The sequence below is a fragment of the Saimiri boliviensis genome, chromosome 4 (genome assembly GCF_048565385.1).
Source record: "Saimiri boliviensis isolate mSaiBol1 chromosome 4, mSaiBol1.pri, whole genome shotgun sequence".
In the NCBI taxonomy this organism is placed as follows: Eukaryota; Metazoa; Chordata; class Mammalia; order Primates; family Cebidae; genus Saimiri; species Saimiri boliviensis.
In genome coordinates, this window is record NC_133452.1 from 15,159,152 (window position 1) to 15,174,758 (window position 15,607).

The 15,607-nt window shown below is 45.4% G+C and overlaps 1 protein-coding gene and 1 pseudogene across 5 annotated transcripts in view; both read right to left on the reverse strand.

The window, feature by feature from the left end:
- Positions 1 to 15,485, reverse strand: part of TIAM2 (TIAM Rac1 associated GEF 2) — a 268,861-nt gene extending 253,376 nt beyond the window's left edge. For 2 of the 5 annotated variants that reach the window (XM_074397223.1, XM_074397222.1), the window contains exon 1: positions 15,390 to 15,484. The gene's annotated coding sequence lies outside the window, so the exon portion shown is untranslated. Of the gene's footprint in view, positions 1 to 14,447; positions 14,497 to 15,389 lie in introns of all 5 variants that reach the window. The other 3 variants (XM_074397221.1, XM_074397228.1, XM_039465422.2) reach the window with 3 other exon arrangements.
- On the reverse strand, positions 1,732 to 15,445 carry LOC141584240 (ribosomal RNA small subunit methyltransferase NEP1 pseudogene; annotated as a pseudogene).
- Positions 15,486 to 15,607: the final 122 nt, after the last annotated feature.

The following is a 15,607-nucleotide window of genomic DNA, read 5'->3' on the forward strand; positions in this document are numbered from 1 at the left end:
AAAAAATACAAAAATTAGCTGGGCATGGTGGTGGGTACCTGTAATCCCAGCTACTCGGGAGGCTGAGGCAGGAGAATCACTTGAACCAGGAGGCAGAGGTTGCAGTGAGCTGAGACTGTGCATTGCACTCCAGCCTGGCAACACAGTGAGACTCCGTCTCAAAATTTTAAAAAAAGAAATTTATTTCCAGCTTCTCTGGGCACACTGCCTTTGGGGTGGCCCTGCTCTGCAAGGAGCAGTTTAAAAATGAAAGGAAGACTGTCAGTGACCAAAGAGCACCCAAAGAGCACCACAGAGACAAAACATGGGAGGATTATTGAACAGAGACTGCTTCTTCCAGGAAAACCTGATTCAGAGATCTGGAAATAAGTAAGAATGTGACAATATCTCACCCCTAGCCTGAGGCCATTGATTTCTCTATACCTTACATTTTGTGAGGTTTGGGTATGTTAGTCATCTGCACAGGTGATTTTGCTGACTTTCTGCGTAATATACACATAAGAGGCACTATCCAGACTAACCGCTAATTGTAAGCCACATCTCAGTTGCATACTATTTTAACAAATTTTAAGGATCCCAAATGAGAAAGTATGACATGAACCTCGAATATCTAAAACTATGATATATGACTGTGAAAATCAACCTATCAAACCTGCTACTCATTTTTTTCCCTTATAAAGTAACATCTTTCGATCTAGTCCCTGGGAAGCCCTCACTAAGTGAACTTCATCTTAATAGGTAAATACCTGCTAAAGTGGAGGGCTTGTGTTGGAGAATAGATGAAGGTTCACCTTTTAGCTAATTTCCTGAACGATGCAATCGGCTCACAAATAACATAAGCATCGTTATGGCCTCTGCTCGCTTACTCATTTCTCTAAGATGTATTAGTGTAAAGGGATACACTGTAATAAAGGGATACACTGTAATAATGATGAGTTGACAGGCAAAGCCTTCTTCATCTCTTGGCAAATTCCCCACTACCCTTCACCTTACCTCAGCTAGCACTTGCCTGATTGTATATACCTGCAAACTTCTACGAAATAATTCAACAAACACATAAGACTTAAAAAGCAGACTTGAGACCACAATTTAAGGATGATTTCCACTTGCCTGGACAACGGGCTTCCCTTATTGGACACTTCACTGTCATTGCAAGGCTATAGGCATCTGTCCTTACATAGCAATTGAGGGTACATTTGACAGCATGGCACCCTGCCTTACAAAGGAAAATCAGTCCTAGTCCCTGAACTATCATCTTTATAGAATCATTACTAACCTCTTCCATTGGTTTGAATATAATTGAAAATAAAATGTATTTTGAAATTCATGGACATCTTGATGTGTGCAGTGGCCCACACCTGTAATCCCAGCACTTTGGGAGGCCAAGGCGGGAGGATCACTTGAGCCCAGGAGTTGGAGACCAGCCTAGGCAATCTAGCAAGACCCCATCTCTATAAAATAAAAAGTTAAATATTAGCCAGCGTGATGGTGTGCACCTGTCATCCCAGCTACTCAGGAGACTGAGGTGGGTGGATCACTTGAGCCCAGGATTTCGAGGCTGCAGTGAGCGATGATCACACCACTGTACTTCAGGGTGGGTGACAGAGCAAGACACTGTCTCAAAAATAAATAGATAAATAAGGAAAGAAATCCATGAACATTTGCTTTATAATTATTTTGTTTACAAGTAATATAGGCTGATGGACTCTGAAGATATCAACTGTTTCACTGTTTCTTTTTTTCTTTTTCTTTTCTTTTTTTTTTTTTTTTTTTTTTTTTTTTGACAGGCTCTCACTCTGTCACCCAGGCTGGAGTGCAGTGGTGCAATCTTGGCTCACTGCAACGTCTGCCTCTGGGTTCAAGTGATTCTCATGCCTCAGCCTCCTGAGTAGCTGGGATTACAGGTGCCCGCCACCATACATGGCTAGTTTTTTTGCATTTTTAGTAGAGATGGGGTTTCACCATATTGGCCGGGCTGGTCTCGAACTCCTGAGGTGAACATTCACTCACTTCAGCCTCCCAAAGTGCTGGGATTATAGGCATGAGCTACCATGCCCCGCCACAACGTGACCTCCGTTACCATCCTCCAAGCCTTCTACCCTGGTGCAATAGACCATCCACTGGCTCGTTGTGGGTTACACCGTGACTGCCTTCTGCCTCTTCACATAGGACAAATGGCTTAAGGTAAGGGAAGGCCTGCTTGTGAAGCTCAGAGGGACCCACTGCAACCTCCGGCAGTGAGGGATGCTCCAGGCCATGTGTCTACCTCAGCCGCCTCTCTCCACTCTATAAATCCATCTATTTTCTTAACCACGTCTTCTTTTGGGCCTACTATATTCAAAAAGCAATGGTACCAAAGAAAGAGGAGTTAAAGATGATCCAATAATCTACTTCCCTGGTAAGTGACTGTCCTATAGCTAAGCTCAAACTACCAGGTTGTACAAAAGAGCAACAGACTTGGAAAAAAAGATGGTATTAGAAATTGGGTGTGTACTCCAAGTATTAGCCTGGCTACTACATACATAGTATGGGCACTGACGACTCTGACTTACTGAGGCACGCTAGGAAGAAGCTGGAAGGAGTACAAACCAGGAACGAGGAGTGACTCTGACCAGCCTTCTATTCAAATGTCTTGTCTTGCAGGTAGCCTTCAGCAGGGCTGGTGCAGAAATTACTTATCACGACCAGGTGCAGTGGCTTACACTTGCTTGTTTTTTTGGATGGAGTTTCACTCTTGTTACCCAGGCTGGAGTGCAATGGTGCGATCTCAGCTGACTACAACATCCACCTCCTGGGTTCAAGCAATTCTCCTGCCTCAGCCTCCAGAGTAGCTGAGATTACAGGCATGCATCACCATGACCAGCTAATTTTTTGTATTTAGTAGAGATGGGGTTTCTTGGTCAGACCAGTCTGAAACTACTGACCTCAGGTAATCCACCCACCTCGGCCTCCCAAAGTGCTGGGATTACTGGCATCCATCAGTGTGCCTGTCCGGCTCACACTTGTAATTCCAGCACTTCGGGAGCTCAAGGCAGGCAGATCTCCTGAGGTCAGGAGTTCAAGATCAGCCTGGCCAACAGGGTAAAACCCCATCTCTACTAAAAATACAAAAATTAGCTAGGTGTGGTGGTGGGAGCCTGTAATCCCAGCTACTCGAGAGGCTGAGGCACAAAAATCACTTGAACCCAGGAGGCAGAGGTTGCAGTGAGCCAAGATCGAGCCACTATACTCCAGCCTGAGGGACAAAGTGAGACTCTGTCTCAAAAAAAAAAAAAAAAAAAAAAAAAAAGAAAGAAAGAAATTACTTCTCCCCCTATTCACGGCCTCCCAGCTAAGACACGACACTCCCAGCTGTGCCTCTCCTGCTGGCCAAGTCTCACTGGAGCCAAAGGGGAAACTCTTGTGGGAGGAGCAGAGAGCCACATCTCCCCTCTCGGCTCCCCCATGCACACTGCCTTATCTCTCCCCCTCTGGCCAGGAACCAGTTGTGTTTTTCCTCTGCCAATTTCCTATGACTGTGTATGTGCTGCTACCACCGCCGCCACCATGGTGGGCATGGAGGAGTGCAAGGCCCTGCTCCTCCACTCTTTCTACCCTGAACTGCATCAGATACAATCATTTCCGTGTGTTCGGTTTTTCACCACTAGCATTCGTGACTGCTTTCTTTCACCGTCCTTCTCCAGACTTGCTATGGCTGAAATAAGCAGGTTTCTCTTTTATAGAGCGCAGGAAGCTGGAAATGTGAAGCTAAAACCTATCTTCCAAGCCTGGAACCAAACTGCTAACTCTGTAACCTCACATCTGTCCCTGAGGTCCAAGGGGAGCAGTGTACACCAGTAGATACCGCTAAGTTTAGGAACCCCCAAAACAACCAGATGCGCAAGAAGAGTATTCACAGGATAAACAAAGAGCGTATGTGGAGCCCTGGCTTCCCCAGACTCCGCAGTCTCAGGGAGGGAAGGTCATCTCAGGGCGGTAAGTTCTGCACAGGCGAGGGCAGCAGAAAGGGAATGCCAGCTGATGGTCACCATCTTCTCTGTATATTCCACTCTGGCACTGTTGTGGGCAAACACCCCTACCTCAAAAACAATAGTATCACTGCTGGGCACCAGCTCTCAAATATCGATGGCCACTGGGATGGGAAAAAAAAGTGCCAGTTTTCAGCCAGGCACGGTGGGTGGCTCATGCCTGTAATCCCAGCACTTTGGGAGGCCGAAGCCGGTAGATCACTTGAGGTCCAGAGTTTGAGACCAGCATGACCAACATGGTGAAACCCCGTCTCTACTGAAAATACAAAACTTAGCTGAGCATGGTGATGAGCTCCTGTAATCCCAGCTAATCAGAAGGCAACTCCAGCCTAGGCCACAGAGCAAGACTCCGTCTTAAGGAAAAAACGAAGTGCTGATTTTCATACATCCAGTTGTATGAAAGAGAAGGTAATTAAGAATCCAGGCCAGGCACAGTGGCTCATGCCTGTAATTCCAATAATTTGGGAGGCCAAGACAGGCAGATCATCTGAGGTGAGGAGTCTGAAACCAGCCTGACCAACATAGTGAAACCCCATCTTTACTAAAAATACAAAATTAAGGCCAGACACAGTGGCTCATGTCTGTAATCCCAGAACTTGGAGAGGCCAAGGCAGGTGGATCAGCTGAAGTAAGAAGTTCAAGACCAGCCTGGTCAACATGGTGAAATCCTGTCTCTAACAAAAATAAAAAATTAGTCAGGCATGGTGCTGTATTCCTGTAATCTCAGCTACTTGGGAGGCTGAGGTGATAGAATGCTTAAACCTGGGAGAGAGAGGCTGCAGTGAGCTGAGATTGTTCCACTGCACTCCAGCCTGGGCGACAGAATGAGACTCCATCAAAAAAATAAAACAAGATAATATAAAATAAAAATAAAATAATATTTTATTTCCAACAATAATAATTCACTTTCCAACTAAAGTGATCTGACACTGATTCTTCATTACCTTCAAGAGCTTCTGGGAGCCGTCAGCTACACCAACACTGAGCTAGTGTAAAAGCCAAACCATGAGGCCACAAAAGTGGTCAAAGGTTCTGGGAATTCAGGTGTGGGGCTTCAATCAGAACCTTCTTCTGCGTGTGGATGTAAAGCTGCAGCACGCCGGCTAGGTTCAACACACTATCCAGGGACTATCCATCAGCACCAGGCAACTCTGGTGGGCTGGTCTGAGCACACCTCCCCAGGGTCCCATCCAGTCTTCAACAACATAGACTTGTGCCTGTCACAGCTGAGCAGCTCTTATGCCTTCCCTGCCTGGACTGTCTCCAGACTGGCCTCTTCCAACTCCAGAATGAGCCTATGGCCTCTGAACCTGTTTCCTGCCCCTGGGTCAGGGCCTCTTGGGTGCCAGAGTCTCCCAGTCCTGTTCCTGCTCCCCATCACTCTGGTCACAAGGTTGGATTCCAACACTGAGTGTGGCCATCTTGCAACACTACTTTTAAACTTTAATAAAATGGTTTTCTTCCTTTCTTATACTGTGTAGCTGCACAGAAACATCGAGTTTTATAGTTGAAAGAAACCCCACAATTCATTTAGTCCAAAGTTAAAGAAATGGTAACCCAGAGAGAATATACTGCTTTGTTCAAGATCATGCAGCAATTTTTGGCAAAACTGCCCCAAATTCAGGGATCCAGTCTTTTTTTCAGTACGATATGCTGACTACCTGGAATGTTACCTCTAACTGGACAAACACCAAGAACTATTCAATGAAACACATATAAGTTCTCTCAAATAGCTCATCTTCTGTCACCCATCAAAATGGAGAAAAGCAAAGTGATAAAAGCCATGTGAGTCCCAAAACATCTCACACAACAGACTCAACCGAAAGCACTTTTTTGGGGGGAAGGGGGGATTCCTGCTCTGTCCCCCAGGCTGAAGTGCAGGGGTGCAATCTTGGCTCACTGCAACCTCCACCTCCCAGGTTCAAGTGATTCTCCTGCCTCAGCCTCCCAAGTAGCTGGGATTACAGACGCCCGCTAACACACCCAGCTAATTTTTGTATTTTTAGTATAGACGGGGTTTCAGCATGTTGGCCAGGCTGGTCTCAAACTCCTGACCTCAAGTGATCCACCCACCTTGGCTTCCCAAAGTGCTCGGATTGTAGGTATGAGCCACCACGCCTGGCCAAGACAATCATTTGTATATCATTAATAAGGAACCCAACGGGGAGAGAAAGAAGGACACAGAGTCATATACACCCACCGTACTCACAAGGTTATAACCACCATACACAGAAGGTGGCCATGTGGACGATGGACCCTGAGGGTGGTGATGACTTTTCAAGAGAAAATGAAGGGTCAGGAAATGAGCAGGAAAAGCTTTAGAAGGAACACTTGAGATGAGCCTGGAAGGCTGAGGCAGCCAGTACTCTCCAGTTATTAAGTTGGTGCAAAAGTGATAGTGGTTTTTGCAATTACTTTCGATGTATACAACCACCTAACACAACAACAAAATTCTAACACAGAAGAAGATGCAAGCAAGTGGAACCTGCTGGGAGGGCATGAGTGTGTCCACGACGAATGGATCCAATCAGTGAGGTTTCTGATTTTCTTTCAAAATCAGAAACCTGAAGGCATTTGCCCACATGACACACGGGGCGCTTCCCAATGAGCGGTTCAGCAGACGGCTGTCAAGGGAGGGTCACTAAGGCTAACCCCAGTTTCACAGAATGACTAAGATTTTCGAGAGGGAAAGTTCAAAATGGACAGGTGAAATGGAAAAATATTTTGGTTTCTGATTCCTCCAGGCTTCGTGTATTCATGCAGTAGGTATTGATCTCAGAAGTTTCAAACGCCACCAACGCCAAAGGTAACTTAATTCATTTTGATGCATTCCAGATGGGTTCTTCTTTTATTTCTGCTCATAGGCACCATGTGCTTTTGAGAGGCCTCATTTCAATCCAGCTTCATGGTTCTACAGAGTGGTGAGAAGTACGACTATCATTTTGCCAGTCATAACCTTAGCACAAGGCCTGAAGAAGAAGGTTCAGAAGAAGGATTTAGTGGCTCCATTGCCAGAAGACACTGAGAACCATTAGAGAACAATTTTATTATTTGCCTGAGGAAACTCAGTCCCTCAAATGTCTAGGTGACTTGCCAAATGAGTAAAAGGTGTCTTCCACACCAGAATCTAGAGCTATAAATATCCAGTACAATAACCTTGTTACAACTCCACACTTGGGGGAAAAGAATGGATCAAGCTTTATGTATTTTAACTTTTAGCACTTTATTACTGATAAAGTCCATTTAGACAGTCAAATATTTGGCAAAGGGTCTCTCAATCTCATAATCATAATCCTTTTAAGACAATTTCAATGAACACTTCACACATTCTGTCAACCACCATTTAAGAGTGTTCACAGGCTGGGCACAGTGGCTCACGCATGTAATCCCAGCACTTTGGGAGGCCAAGGTGGGCGGATCATGAGGTCAGCAGATTGAGACCATCCTGGCTAACACAGTGAAACCCCGTCTCTACTAAAAATACAAAAAAATTAGCCAGGCATGGTGAAACCCACCTGCAGTCCCAGCTACTCGGGAGGCTGAGGCAGGAGAATTGTTTTAACCCGGGAGAGTCGGAGGTTGCAGTGAGCTGTGATCACACCACTGCACTCCAGCCTGGGCGACAGAGCGAGACCCCATCTCAAAAAAAATTTTAAAAGTGTTCACTAAAGCACTAGCCTGGATTTAAAAGCAGTACAAAACAAAACAAGCATGGCCAGGTGCAGTGGCTGATGCCTGTAATCCCAACACTTTGGGAGGCCAAGGAGGGCAGATCACCTGAGGTCAGGAGATCGAGACCAGCCTGGCCAACATGGTGAAACCCCGTCTCTAATAAAAAAAAATAAAATAAAATAAAATAAAATAAAATAAAAAAATTAGCCGGGTGTAGTGGCAGGTGCCTGTAATCCCAGCTACTTAGGAGGCTGAGGCAGGAGAATCACTTGAACCCAGGAGGCGGAGGTTGCAGTGAGCCAAGATCGCACCACTGCCCTCCAGCCTGGGTGTCAGAACAAAACTTCATCAAATAAATAAATAAAGCAATCAAAGCACTCCCTGCATAATGGAGAAGTCACCAAAATTAAATAGTATATGATGAATGTGACGACTGACATAGACCAGGCAAGTGCCTAAGGAGCAACTCAGAGGGACGGCTTCTCTGGGTCTCCGTGGATGATTGGGGGTTAACCAGACAGGGAATAAAGCAAGGGAAAAAATGACAGAAAGAAACAGAAAACACTTAGTGAACTTTCTCATTGTGTCAGGCCAGGTTCTAAGCACATGATGCTAATTTTATTTTATTTTGAGCTGAGGTCTTGCTCTGTCACTCAGGCTGGAGGGCAGCTGCATGATCTTGACTTACTACAGCCTCAACCTCCTGGGTTCAAACAATCCTCCCACCTCAGCCTCCTGAGGAGCTGGGACTACAGGCGTATACCACCATGCCCCACTAATTTTTGTATTTTTTTCTAGAGACAGGGTCTTACTATGTTGCCCAGGCTGGTCTCAAACACCTGGCCTCAAGTGATCATCCCGCCTCAGCCTACCGAAGTGCTGAGATTACAGACATGAGCCACCACTCCCAGCTATGTTCTATTAATTAATTTCTCAATTCTCAAAAGAATATTCTAAGAAGGCACTGCTGTCACCCTCCTTTTAGAAATGAAAATCTTAAGGCACAGAATGCTCTTTACTAGACAACAACAATACAATTTTTTGAATTTTAAAGTAACAAAAAATATTGCACTAAAATTCATCACTATATTTGAAAGGTAATGAGAATCCTTAACTTTCACCAGTAGAAGAAAAGACTTCCAAGCTTATTTATTGCGCCATTTCCCAAACTACTAACAAAAGAAGCTTCAAAATTCAAGTTTTACATACTGTTCCCTATGCAAAGAAATCACTTAGGAATGGAAACTCATGATGTACCACATCCAAAAGGCACATTCAGAAACCTAACCATGAATTTAAAAGAAAGCTTGCAATCCAACACCATGAAAACACAATGAAACTGCAGTCCAGATTCGGTTACTCAATCTACAAACCTCATAAATGAAAACAAAGCAGACTAATTTGCAGCTAGATGGAATGCCTGGAGCGGAGTGGGCCAGAGCCCCGGCCGTATGACATCCAAGAGAGGAAATACATTATAGCCTTCTGGCAGGGAACCTTCTCAGGGCACCAGCCTATGTCTGCTGGCAGTAACCATCTGTGGGCCCTTTTTTTCCCATAATATTATGAAAAAATATTTCATAAAAATAAAAGCTTTCAAATGCTAGATAATTCTTACTAAGATCCTTTATTTGTTTACAATTAAGGGCATGCTAACCGTTGGGTCGGGATAGAGGGTGGAAGGTTCACGTGGGTCACTTGGATCGCATGTGACCCATGTGGACCAGCTTGGCCAATATGGTGAAATCAAATTGATTTCAGTGGGGTTTCACCATGTTAGTCAGGCTGGTCTCAAACTCCTGACCTCGGGCGATCAGGACTCAAAACTCAGCTGTGCAATTTCAAACGACTGAACTTGGGTAAGGGATCCCACAGGTCTCCAACGTTCTCCTTCTGGGTTGTCATACGGGCGAGCAGCCTGGGTGTCATCCTTTACTGGATGTGATTTCTCCCTGCCCTCCACTTTCTCAGTCACCAGGTCCGTCTCACTTCCTTTATATTTCTGGAATCTTCTTCCATGTTTGTCCCCACTGTTCTACTGCCACCTCTTTTAATGATCTACACTGTTACCGCTGACCTTCTTCCTGCCAGTCTTGCTTCCCTAAACATACTCACAACAATCTAAAAAGAAACTGGTTTCTTTTTTTGTTTGTTTGAAAGGGAGTCTTGCTCTGTTGCCCAGCCTAGAGTGCAGTGGTGCAATCCTGATTCACTGCAACCTCCACCTCTCAGATTCAAACAATTCTTGTGCCCCAGCCTCCTGAGTAGCTGGGACTACAGACATGTACCGCCTGGCTAATTTTTGTATTTTTAGTAGAGATGGAGTTTCACCGTATTGGCAGGCTGGTCTTGAACTCCTGACCTCAGGTGAGCCACCAGCCTTGGCCTCCCAAAGTACTGGGATTACAGGCGTAAGCCACGGCGCCTGAACAGAACTGGTTTCAAATGCAAATCTACCTATCACTCCTTCACCTAAAACTTACGGGATTTGCTTTTGTGTCACTTAATGTCACTTACAGTTCTCTACTTGAAGTTCTATTACTATCATGTTCAGAGTGTTCAGAGTTTGACAGTTCTTTTTTATTTATTTTATTTATTTATTTATTTTTTTGAGACAGAGTTTCACTCTTATTGCCCAGGCTGGAGTGCAGTGGCACAATGACACAACCTTCACCTCCTGGGTTCAAGTGATTCTCCTGCCTCAGCCTCCCGAGTAGCTGGAATTACAGGCATGCACCACCACACCTGGCTAATTTTTGTGTTTTTAGTAGAGATCGGGGGTTTCTCCATGTTGGTCAGGCTGGTCTCGAACTCCCAACCTCAGATAATCCACCTGCCTCAGCCTCTCAAAGTGCTGGGATTACAGGCATGAGTCACCGCATGCAGACCAGCTTACTAGTTCTTAACACATTGTAGGGAGTTCACTCAATACATGTTTAACGTTGAGGGAGTTGTTTAAGCATAAATTTCTTTCTTATTCCACCAGAGTCTTGGTTTTTTTTTTTAATTCAGGGGAATAAATGAGACAATGTATACAGATGGCCTAGCACAGGCCAAGTAGTTACTGCCATAGCTTCTAACTCCTCTTACTGCTCATTTTGCAGTAAGTTTGCAAAGTGCTTTCATGCACTTGAGCTCATCTGATCCTTGTAACAACTCTGAGATTTAAGAAGTTACGAGAGGCCAGGCAAAGTGGATCACACCTATAATCCCAGCACTTTAGGAGGCTGAGGCGGGTGGATCATGAGGTCAGGAGTTCAAGACCAGCCTCGTGAACATGATGAAACTTATCTTTACTAAAAATACAAAAATTAGCTGGGCATGGTGAAGCGTGCCTGTAATCCCAGCTTCTTGGGAGGCTGAGTCAGGAGAATCGCTTGACCCAGGACCGGGACCCAGGAGGTGGAGGTTGCAGTGAGCCAAGATCGTGCCCAGCCTGGGCTACAGAGTAAGATTCTGTCTCAAAAAAAAAAAAAAAAAAAAAAAAAAAAGGAAGTTACAAGAAACTTGAGGCCGGTGACGTTTACAGTCTGCAGAAGCAAAGCTAATTTTCAGATAAACCTACTGATTCCAAATTCTGAGTTTTTCCTTTATGCCTTTCTCTCAGGAGTTCTAGCTTCTCCTATAGAAAATAATAAAGAAATAAAAATTATTTTTCCTGGTGGGGCATGGTGGCTCATGCCCGTAATCCTAGCACTTTGGGCAGCCAAGGCAGGTGGATCACCTGAGGTCAGGAGTGCAAGACCAGCCTGACCAACAAGGCAAAACCCCATCTCTACTAAAAATACAAAGATTAGTGGGGCGTGGTGGCGGGCACCTGTAATCCCATCTATTTGGGAATCTGAGGCAAGAGAATTGCTTGAACCCATGAGACAAGGTTGCAGTGAGCTGAGACTGCCACGGCACTGCAGCCTGGGTGACAGAGCAAGACGGTCTCCAAAAAAAAATTATTTTTACTATAGCATATCAAATGTCTTTGAACATATAATATGGATGCCCATCTTTTCCATAAAGTTTAGCCAATACTTTTTATAGCATTTAAGAAATACAAACCCAAGGGCCAAACTCCACTCCGAATGGACTTTGGATCATTTCTTATCAATTACTTTAAATAAGAAAGCTATCACCTGGTTTGTTCATTCATTCCTCCATTCAGCAAATATTTATCACAGGCCTACTTTATCCAGGACATTGTGTTTGGCACTGAAAATCTTTTCTTTCCCTGAGATCTTAAAATTTATCCTATAACTTCAAGATTTTCCAAGTGAAGCCAATGATGGAATACGTAAACGGCTGTTCTTACAGGTACTCGACTAAACAGCAATAAAGCAAAAGCCAGGAACTGTGAAAGCTCATTCTGGCTATGCCTCTAGACAAGTTCAGTGACCCTGGACAAGTTCCTGGGACTCAGTTTCCTTATCCATAAAACGGCAGAATTTTCCCATATTATCCTTAAAGTTATTCCAGTGCTATGAATTCTAGAGATTCCAATATTCCATATAACTAGCAAACACTTTTGATACTACAAGTATATAATTTTATATCACAATTTTATAAATGTTTGTGTGATAATTCACATACTTACTATAGCTTGAAAAATACCACCAGATTGCCCCACAAATTGTTAATTCGTAACTACAAACAAAATTTGGAGCATTTTTACAACTCTTGCAGCCAATTCAGCTTGCAAATTGCCCCCTCTTAATGAAAACTGATTTTTCATGCATAAACTGCGATATTAAATACTGATCTCATTGGAAATCCTAAATAAATCAGACTCAAGCCCTTCTTACTTTCTTAATCTGTGACATCTCACTTTAGGATGACTTAAATTTTTACATACAAAATGGCACTTTAATGCAATTTATTAGCACATGTTTATGTGAGCAAACCTCTTTAGGGCCTTACTTTCAAGTTTCTTGCACCCTTATTTCTCACAGCAAATCACAATTAGACATGTAAACCTTAGTGCCTTGAAAAGTCATCAGCTGAGGAGGTCCACGGCATGTTGACACAAATCCCTGATGCCCACCCATGAATTCACACTCACAGATTCTTCCCTGTAATCAAGAAGACATCTGTCTAAGCATCACTGAAACAGCCCAGACAAAAAAGAGAAACTGAAGCATATTTCTGTATACTGACTTACACAAAAACATCTGCCCCCAAACTCTTACTTCTTTCTACACTTCTTTAGAAGTAATCCTTTCTAGCTGGATGCAGTGGCTCATACCTACAATATCAGCCTTTTGGAGGCCAAGGAGGGTGGATGACTTGAGCTCAGGTGTTTGAGACCAGTCTGAGCAGCATGGCAAAACTCCTTCTCTACAAAAAAAAAAATTTTTTTGATTAGCCAGATGTGGTGGCAGGCGTCTGTAGTCCCAGCTACTTGGGAGGCTGAGAAGGGAAGATCATTTGAGCTGGGGAGACTGAGGCTGCCATGAGCCAAGATCATGTCACCACACCCTGGCCTGGGCGACAAAGGGAGACCCTGTCTCAAAAAAAAAAAAAAAAAAAAAAAAAGAAAAGAAAGAAAGAAAGAAAAGGGGAAAGAAAGAATCCTTTCTTTCTTCGCTCATTCACAGAACCTTAACTGAGCTCCTATTACATCAGTTGAAGTGATGGATGCTAAGTACACTAGTGAGGACAGGCTTAGTCAGGGTCACTACTAACGCACACTGTACTTTTGCTTAAATTACCAAATATATCCTCCTCCAGTGGAGAGGAGTGCACCAGAGGCTTGGGAAGTGGAATGTGAATTGCATTTCAGCCTCTACTTGGCTGTTGGACGAGATGACCTTGTGCAGCGAACAGCCTTAACAACTGTGCAAGGTAGCACTGCCAGATGTATATACAAAAATGTGTTCTAGTGGAAGAACTGACTACTGGAGGAGCTTAACTTTGCCTAGGGATAAGGGGGAAGAAAGGCTCCCTAGAGAAGGTATTTGACTGACACATTAAGAATGTGTGGGTAATTGACAGATGGACAAGAGGCGTAAGAACAGTGTGAGCAGAATTTCATTCATTCCAAACAATGGTCTGGAGATGACAACTTGTGAGTAGTCTGATGTTTCTAGAGCAGACAGTGTGAAAGCGGAGGAGAGTCGGGAGGCCTGGGGAAAGTCAGTAGATGGAACTGGAAAGGTAGGCAAGGTGCCACATTGTGAAGCATCTTAGCATGGTATGTCAAGGTGTTGAAAGCTTGAGATCATCAGGGGCGTGTTTTGCCACTGTAAATAACAAACTCTTCTTCAGTTATACCTTGCCATGTTCTTTTACATTTACTCAATTCAAAAATCTCTGACACCCTGAAGCAACAAATTTTATTTTCCTATAAAGTGAGCAGGTAGAATCCAGTGGAACAAAAGTTTGCTTGCAGAAGTGCACCAATCATGACCCTAAATTTTAAAAACATAATAATCTTAAAGAATATCAGGAAATACTCCTAAGAGTATATACACACCAGTTCTACCAGTTATGCCCAAATTATAAAACCAGCCATGGACACTGTTTTATTCAGAGCCCAGGACTGAAACATTTACAGCATATGATCTGCACCTGTACAAAATTTGGTAGGATTTTGGAGACGCTCTGGCTTAAATGGATTGGGAAGAGAACTGGAGATAGTCGGTGTTGTCTGTTAAAATAAGGTTGTCAGCATCATTTGGGGAGCAAGAGGTAGAATGTGTGAATTACCATGAGAAGAGAATGCCAGGCCCTTCGCTGTGTTGTAAATAAAGGTCTTACCACCACCCAAGTGAAGCTGAGGGTCACCAAGTGGCCTCTTGCCTGAATCCTGCAGAGAAAAGCAGGAAAACCACCCCCTGAATGAAATTATCTTAGGGATCGAGCAGTCTTCCCCCCTTTAAATAAAGTTAACCTATTTTTCTATTTAAAAAGAGAGAGAGAGAGGCATGGAAGCTCATCAATGCTAAGTTTCACCACTTCTTAAAGATAACACCTCGTGCAATCTTATTCCTAGACCATTCCAGCGGCTGTCAGCAACCAACGGTTGAAAGAATGGACTCTTTTCTTTCTCAACTGTTTTTGGTAGATAGGATGCATTAGTGGCACAACGTGTCGGCTTTCACAGAAATATGGCACCTCAGCCCCTCTAGGAGCCGCGCCTGTCGGGGATGGCTCCAGTGCTCAGAAAAGCAGGAGGAGCTGAGCAGGGACCGCACGGTCTACACTCGCAGAGCTGACCGCCTGGGATCCTGCTCCGCCGCAGCGGCTTCCTGAGGCTCCGAGGTCGCCCGGCGGGCGTGGGCGCAGCGGGCGCTCCACTCCGGGCATCCACAGCACCGCTTTGGGCGAGGACCTCGGTATCTGGAGGCAGGGGCGACGCCTCCTCCCATCCGGAATGGGACCGGGGCTGAAAGTGGGCCCCGCGTGTCACACAGCGTGAGGGGACCAGGGACCTAGTTTCTGAGCTTCTGGAAAGTGCTTCGTTCCCCGTGCCAGGCTGCACCCGGACGCTGCCGCCCGCCGGGGAGAAGGTGCCGGGCCGCGCTCCACAGCCGCGACCTTCTGCGAAACTCTGGGGAAAGCTGGGGCAGAGAGGGGCGGCCAACAAAGGAGAAGGGAGGAGATCGCCGACCGCGCGCCACCCCGCCCGCAGGGCACCCGGAGCCGCCGCCGCCCCGCGCCGCCCTCGCCCTCCTGCGCCCTCGCCCGGGGGCCCCTTACCTCGGGTCGCGCGCCGGGCTCCGTGGAGCCGGTCGCACGCCGCCCTCCGCGAACCTCGGCGCGTGGCCCTCGCGGGGACTTCGGGCGGAGTTGGAGAAGTTTTGGGGGTCACTTTGTTCTCCACTCGGGCGCGCGCTGTGCGCCTGCGGCGACCGCGGCCACTGTTAGGGCTGCCCCAGTCCCGCGCGCAGCGCCTGCGAGCCCCGAGCCGCGACCGC